At 24.3% G+C, this 7,885-nt stretch overlaps 1 long non-coding RNA gene across 1 annotated transcript in view; it reads right to left on the reverse strand.

Annotated features, from left to right (window-relative positions):
* Positions 1–827: 827 nt before the first annotated feature.
* Positions 828–7,885, reverse strand: part of LOC102678236 — a 14,612-nt gene continuing 7,554 nt past the window's right edge. Inside the window, exon 2 of the long non-coding RNA XR_421053.2 lies at positions 828–896. This is a non-coding gene — a long non-coding RNA (uncharacterized LOC102678236). The remainder of the gene's footprint in view (positions 897–7,885) is intronic.

The raw sequence follows: 7,885 nt of genomic DNA on the forward strand, positions 1-7,885 counted from the left end.
ATTTCTTTAAATATAATTTAACTATAGAATAGAGCATGATTTTCAAAAATATTCAGAATTTAGTGTTTAGTAAAAAAAAATTTTTTTTTCAGATAAAATTGTATAAAAAAATATTAAAAAATTATATCTTTTCCCTAATTCGATGCCAATGAATTTTCGTTTCTTTAAATATAATTTAACTGTAGAATAGAGCATGATTTTCAAAAATATTCAGAATTTAGTGTTTAGTAAAAAAAAATTTTTTTTTCAGATAAAATTGTATTTCAAAAATTGGAAAAATATTGATTCCACCCCTTGAAAGAGAAGACAAGAAAATTGTTCCATGCGTAATTTATTATATTCTATTTATATACAAAGTTTCATTAAAATCAGAATTTTCCAATTAGATGAATTTTTCTGTAAAATCGTTACACACAATAAACAAAATTCATAAACTATAGCACTTTATAGTCCAATTTTTAATCTTATTTATACACAATCCTGTAAACATTAATTTCTCAGAATGTTAATCCCCCAAAAACACATCCATTGTAATTTTACTAATCTTTTACGAATGATTTCACATGAAAAAAAATCGAATCGAGGCGTTCTATATGACTTTATTCGCATTCCCAGTATCGTTCACAATGCCGAGATGGTTGGAAAAAAATGTTACCCTACTTGGTTTTGTCGCGGCTGCTCGTTTTTGATTTTTTAGTACGTTCGCACCAGACTGACCCACTTGAATGTCATAGACCCCAGGGGAACCAATCGAGCCACGCTCTCTTACCCCTTTTAAAACCGCGAATCTGGTTAATATACCAAAAGGAAAAAATTCTCTTACCTGATTTGTTATCCATCAGATCCCTGTACCCGTGCACTAGATCTGTCACTATGGCTGTCATCTTGGCTGAGGTCTGGAATCACAACGAAAACGTTTACGCTTTTATTCGCTCTTAATTATCAAAAAAAGAAAGAAAGATTTGAAGAATTTTTTTCGCGTCATATATATTTTATCTCACGATGCTACTATTAAAATAAAATGATAAATGAATTTGAAATTATTGAGATAATATTTTTAATTTAGTTATTATTATGAAAAATTAATGAATAATATTTTACAATGAATATTATTTGAGAAATGAATCGTTAAAATAATATAATTAAAATAAATTTAGATAGGAAGAATAGTCTGAAATAAAAGAGATACGAAAGAGAAAGTGTAATAATAGCAGAGATGAATTATAAAGAGTATAATTAATTGATGAGTGGTAGTTAGTTTTTAGACTTAAACAATTAAAAAAATAAGATATTCAAATATAAATATGAATATGATATAATGCCATTTTAAATCGAAAGGTAGATAATCGATTTTCGGAAGAAATAGGATAATTTCGTTAGAAAAAAAAAATATTGCACGACGTCGAAAAAATCTGAAACATTTTCTATTTATATTGGAATAATAATTATAATAAAATAAATTCATATATATATAATAAATATAATAAAATATTATTATATAATAAATAAATTTATTAATAAAATTATTAATATTTTCCGTCTATGAATTGTATGAATTATTTACATATTTATAATTTATATTTTATTTATAAAAATATCTTCAAAAAGTTTTCCTTAAATGAGTGACTCTATTCGATGAATTACAACCTCTTTACGAATCGAACATAAATTTCTTCGTAAGATCACAAGAATCGTGCAAAGTAAACGTAGACAAATGCGCGCGAAATCCATTCGTTTTACGCAGCGCGTAAGTAACGTGGTTTCCACAGAGGCGCATCGATCGCTTAGCCTTTTAAACGCGCTCGTACGGATTTTCCAACGCGTTTCCGGGTCGTACGTCGGTTACTTTCGAGAAAGTAGCATCGGCGAAACGATAAATCGTTGGAGAAGTTGTACGATTGTTGAAATTTCAGAATCTTCCTACCGTATCATTTCCCTCTTTTCTCCTCTTCTCTTCTGCGATTCTTGCAAGCGAAAATGAAAATGAAAATGAAAATGAAGACAAAATCGAAGTCGTGACCGCGATTACGACTATTGCCCAAGATACAGGTATGTTCTACTGCCGAATACTGACGAACGTGATGTAACAACAGGTTAGGTTACTTAACTTCCTTTTTAAAGAAGTTTCATTGATTTCTCGTGAAATATAAAATATTCATTTATTTCCTTTGCATATACCATCGTACGATTATTGCGTATCATACAGAATCATATATCATATATCACTATATGAATAAATAATTGTTATATATCATACCAATAATTGTTGGTAATTGCGATATAAAAGCTTACACAAAATTAAATTCTTGTAAATATGATTAAAAAGTGAAACTTATAAATAAGAATGAATTTCAAGAATGATTTAAAACAAATATTTGTTTTATTCTTCAAATATCATAATACTACATTATGGATATTTTGGATATTTTGTGTTTTTTATATGTTGTCTATAGTATAAATTTTTGTACACTTAAATTTTATATAAGTGTATAAATATCTCTAATCTATTAACTGATATTATTTATATTACTTATAAGTATGCCATTATATATCTATATACATATAATAATGTTAAAATATATATATATCATTAATATATTTAATTATATTCTCACTATTCTATATTTAATATATATAAAAAAAGAAATTTTTATCTCAAATTGTATGCAATATATATATATATTCTTATTATTAAAAAAAAATGGAATTTTTAAAATTTTATATATAATCCAATATCCATAATTTTACTAAATATAAGTATCAAAATAAAAATATAATTACCAATATACAAAGTTAAGATATCCATGAAAAAATAGACAAAAGTGTCAAAATAAAAATATAATTACCAATATATAAAGTTAATAAATCCATGCAAAAATAGACAAAAACATTGATAAAACGTTCTTTCTTACTTAAATGTGATCAGCTATTAGATTCAGCAGTATTTATATATTCGAAAATCCCACTATTGAAAAAAAATTTTCTTGACCTAATGAAATAATGTGATATAAAGTCATATATTATGAAACAATACGATATAAATTTCAATAATTGATTTTAATTTCTTTTACTTTGTTACTAACTGTCATTCTCTATGTCAACCTTTGTATCAACAAATATAAAATCTTGTATTTTCCAACTACTATGAAGTAGTTAAACAAGCTTGTTGTGGTTATATTCTTGTGCCAACAAAAAAGTAAGTATTCTAAGAATTGCCTACGTTATCGCATTTTTGGTTTGCTTTTCACTTCTTAACCAGAGTGAGAAACAACAAGTTTGAGTGAAAAAGAACGTCGACGTTCGACGTATATAAAAAAAGAAAAAAAACAAATGCTAGCTCGCCTAAAGCAATTTTAAGAAATCGTAAGGACTATGACTTTACATTTATTATGGTAGCTCTACGCTTCTATTTAAAAGCAATCCTTTAAAGATGTTCATATTTTATTTCTTAATCTTTCTATATCTATTCATAACTAAATTTATAAATTTCTGTATAATTTTCTATAAATTTCTAAATTAATATAATTTATACAATAAATACTATATATTATATGATTTATTTAATGTGATTTATTTAATATGATTTCTAAATTAATATAATGTATAGAATGAATACTATACGTTATGATTTATTTAATGTGATAAAGCCAACATTATATCATTAATCATTATATCTCTCCATATCCATATTTTATCAAATTTTTGCGTGTATCCAATGAAATATTCATTCACACTGACATCTGATAAAGTAATAATAAAATGTACAAGAGAAACAATTATTTTCGATATTCGCTTAATGTAATGAAAAGAACGGAACAATAAATGCTGATCTATCGATTTAGGCATTAAATCTGCGGTGAATTAAGCCTCTTCGAATTAATGCATACTCAATTATCGTCTTTCGTAGGCCGGAATCAGGTCATCGAATTTCACGCGATGATCGCGGATTCCGTTTTAATGAAATTGTCACGCTTGCAAGTTTTTTTAATCGGCCATTGTCGCGTCATCGCATTGAGAGTCGAGCATCGATAGAATGGATGGTTAATTGAAAATGAAAAAAAAAACCAATGGACAAATAACAGGATGATGTACGATGATGGTTATCGGAAAAATGTTTTATCAGAAGAAAAAGGCGCGAAACAACAATTGATCAATTGCGTAGTGCCACATGCGCGATAATATATACCATTATTAATATTGTGTGTGTGTGTGTGTATGTATATATATATAAAGCAAGGAAAAAAATAAAGCATATTGAGAGCAAATCTACGACCTCGGATACAAAAATTATGTTGTAAATATTTTCATCGTTAATTGCAGACTTTTTTATATTTTTATTTTACTTGAAATAAATTAAAAAATAACAAATTATTTAAGATGCTTGATTAGTTTTACAAGTAACATAAAAAAAAAATTTTATTTCTTATAAAGCAGAAATAAATTGTTTTAAAAGAATTTTTTATTTCAGTTAATTTGTTCAAATAAGATAATAAATAATCTTATATAAGAGATAACGTTACAAAGAAATTATATGTTATTTTATAATAAATTAATTTTCATTAAAGAAAAATTGAGAAAATTACTGAAATTTTTCAAATAATCGAGAATGTTCAAATCTTATTATATATTAATTGGAATTGAATTTAGAAATTTAAAGAATCTCTTTCCCATATTGGCCGATTAAAAATTACTTGACACATTAAAAAGTGTTGCCTCATTATATGATTCGATAATAGCTAAAGATTTGCTATTTTTCTCGAATCGACTTTACTAGTTTTGCGCATATATAAACCAGTTTTGACTCGTGTTGATCTATTATTTACGAATATAAATGATATAAAAATTTTTACAAATCGATACTTTGAACTAATATATGTAAGACTTTCTTTAACCTTTTAACGCTTGTATTTTAAATGGGTATATTAAATACACTCGCCAATTATTTATATATTTTTATATCATTGATATCTATAAATTTAAAAATTATATCTTATAACTGGATTTTCAATATTTTTTATACGATACATACAAATTAATTATTCAAAAAAATGTATGTATTATATTATTGTATTATTTTGCCAATTGACAGGAAAGCTGTAATTGATTTAAAAAAAATATATTTTTTTTTCTATTTTTATCTTAAAGTAAAAATAATATGTAACTATTAAAAGAAATAATAATCAAAATTATTTAGAATAATTATTTATTAATTTTTTTTAAATAACAAAATTTTCGATTTATAGATTTATAGATCTCTTGCAGTATATATAAATATATAACTTATTAAGATGTATATCATCTATTCTTATTATTAATTTAATATTGAAACGTTTTAACAAAATTTCAGCAAAAAATGTAAATAAATTTGCACATGCATGTTTTTTGAAATAAAAAAGCATTTTTTGTAATAATTCTGGTAGCAAAAACATGTAGAGAAAGAACTTGAGAATATATTGTAAAATGCTGAGTAAAGAATGAATAAGAATGAAGTCAAATACATTGTTTTTAATGCAAATTTAATGTCATAACATTTATCTTCATTATTAAAAAAATGCAAATTAAACAAATCAATTGTTTCTAAAGAACACATATATTCAATTAACATGAGACATATTTCAATCGAATTAAACATTCAATCAAATATCTTATACGTTTATTTGCATATTTATTTCATAATAAGTATTACGAGTATGTCACCTTTGAACATAACGAAGTAAAATTCTAATGACCTCAATCGTACATTTACGTCAATCATTAGAAAATAATTTTGTTAACACGTAATTTCGTTGTTAAAGAATATTTAATTAAAGAAAAAGAAAAAGAATAAAGAAGAGAGAAAAAAAAAGTTCATATAACATTCAAAACCAGTTTTATGAATATATAATGATTCATATTAAATTATCAAAAAAAATTCTAATAATACACAATATACGTATTGATATCGTCTATTTTTTCTAAACTCTATCCCTGGCTCGAGATTTTCGGGCAATCTGATTTTATTATTTGCATTTGATTATTTGAATGTATCGGGCCGTCTAAAAATCTCAATTATACGAGAACTTTAGGTATCCAGCCGAATCTATCCGATTTTTCCCGAGTTCATCCGAGTGCTCGAATACCCGATGTTTCATACATCTCTATTAAAGATTATTTTGTTTATTATATTATTATTGTATTGATTGTTTTTTTAATATATTAATACATGCAATAGTTAGTAAATTTATTTATTTAATACACAATTTATTAATAAACGATAAATTAAATAATGATGAAATTTTATTTTTTAATTGTAATGCAAATGAAATTATTAATACAAATATTATTTATTCTATTATCTTCTTACATTTCGTATTTTTCGCTTTTCATTAGTAAGTAATTTCGTTTATGTTTTAAATTATATTGTTATTTTTTTTATCAAAAAAAATATTTTGTCGGATAGTGTTTATAAACATAGATAAAATTTTTATAAATTGTTTATTATTTGAATATTTTTACGATGTTAATTTTCATCATTAATTAATTATGTTTATTATAAAAAATAACTGTATAAAATTTCTACTAATTGTAAAGAATGTTTAAAAATATTAAAAAAGAGTGAATTCAATAATACAATTATAACATAGAATAACAATATCTCAAATATTGCAATAATATGACTCACTATACGTATACGCATGTATATATCAATGTCATTGATTCGAATTGTTCCGTGTTACTTGAGCACAAAAATATCCGAGACGGCTCAACGAAATGAAGTTCACTTAGCTCGAGTGTTGAATTCTAAGATATATGTTTTGATAATATGAAACATTATTACTTAATCTTTATATCAATACTTAAAATTTTACGATATGATTCAATTTCTAATTCTAGAAATTTTCTTATAATAACATTACGAATATAAATCGATAATAAGTTAAATAATATTAAATAACAATGATTTAATTTATATAATAATATCTTAAGTGAAAAGAATCAGAATATTAAGTATAAAGATTGTAAGATTACATATTTAAAATACAAATCGAAAAATAACAAGAATTACGAAAAGTTTTAATTGGATGAATCAATTATTTGGATTTATCCTAAAATCGAGTCGAAAATTATGACTATTTGATTACATTAAATCGCAAGAAATTTCTCTTCCGTTCTTTCTCCATCGATTACGGATATTACGTAAGTACATAATGTAAGATTTGTTAGGCATTCCAAAAGAAAGAGAGAAGTCTTAAAACTACGAAATGGAAAATACAAAAGCGAGATATACATAGATATAGAGAGAGAAAGTAGAGGAACAGAGAGAGAGGAGAACGAAATAGACGGAGATATTAGAACCTGCGAGTAAGTGCAAGGTGGCCAGCGAGAAAGTATCTAAACATGTGGTTACGTCGCGTTGAGATCAATTACAGCAGATAGACTAACGGTCAAATTGAAAACTATAAACTGGATTGTTACGGTCAACTGATCTATTTCTTTTTTTTTTTTTTGTTTTTCTTTGGCATTCCACCTTTTATTCTGATTATATCGGTCAATACTGTCGAGAGAAATGAAATATCGTATCAAACATAGTCAGATTATATCTGATCATATACATCGATCAATGCAATTAAGAGAAATGAAATATCAAACGATATAACTAGGTTATATCTGAGTAAATTTTTTGAACAATTTTATTCGATTTAAGATTTTTAATTAGATCGATTTAAGTTAAATTTCATTTGAAAATCAACAAAATTTTTATTTTTTATTTTTTTTGCATTTTCTAATAAAAAAAATATTTATTTGATAAGTAGAATTCAAATTTATATAATATATTTATTTATATATATAATATTATTAATAATATTATAATATATATAATAATATATATATAATAATAATAATT

Source organism: Apis dorsata, unplaced genomic scaffold (assembly GCF_000469605.1).
Source record: "Apis dorsata unplaced genomic scaffold, Apis dorsata 1.3 scaffold_81, whole genome shotgun sequence".
Lineage (NCBI taxonomy): Eukaryota > Metazoa > Arthropoda > Insecta > Hymenoptera > Apidae > Apis > Apis dorsata.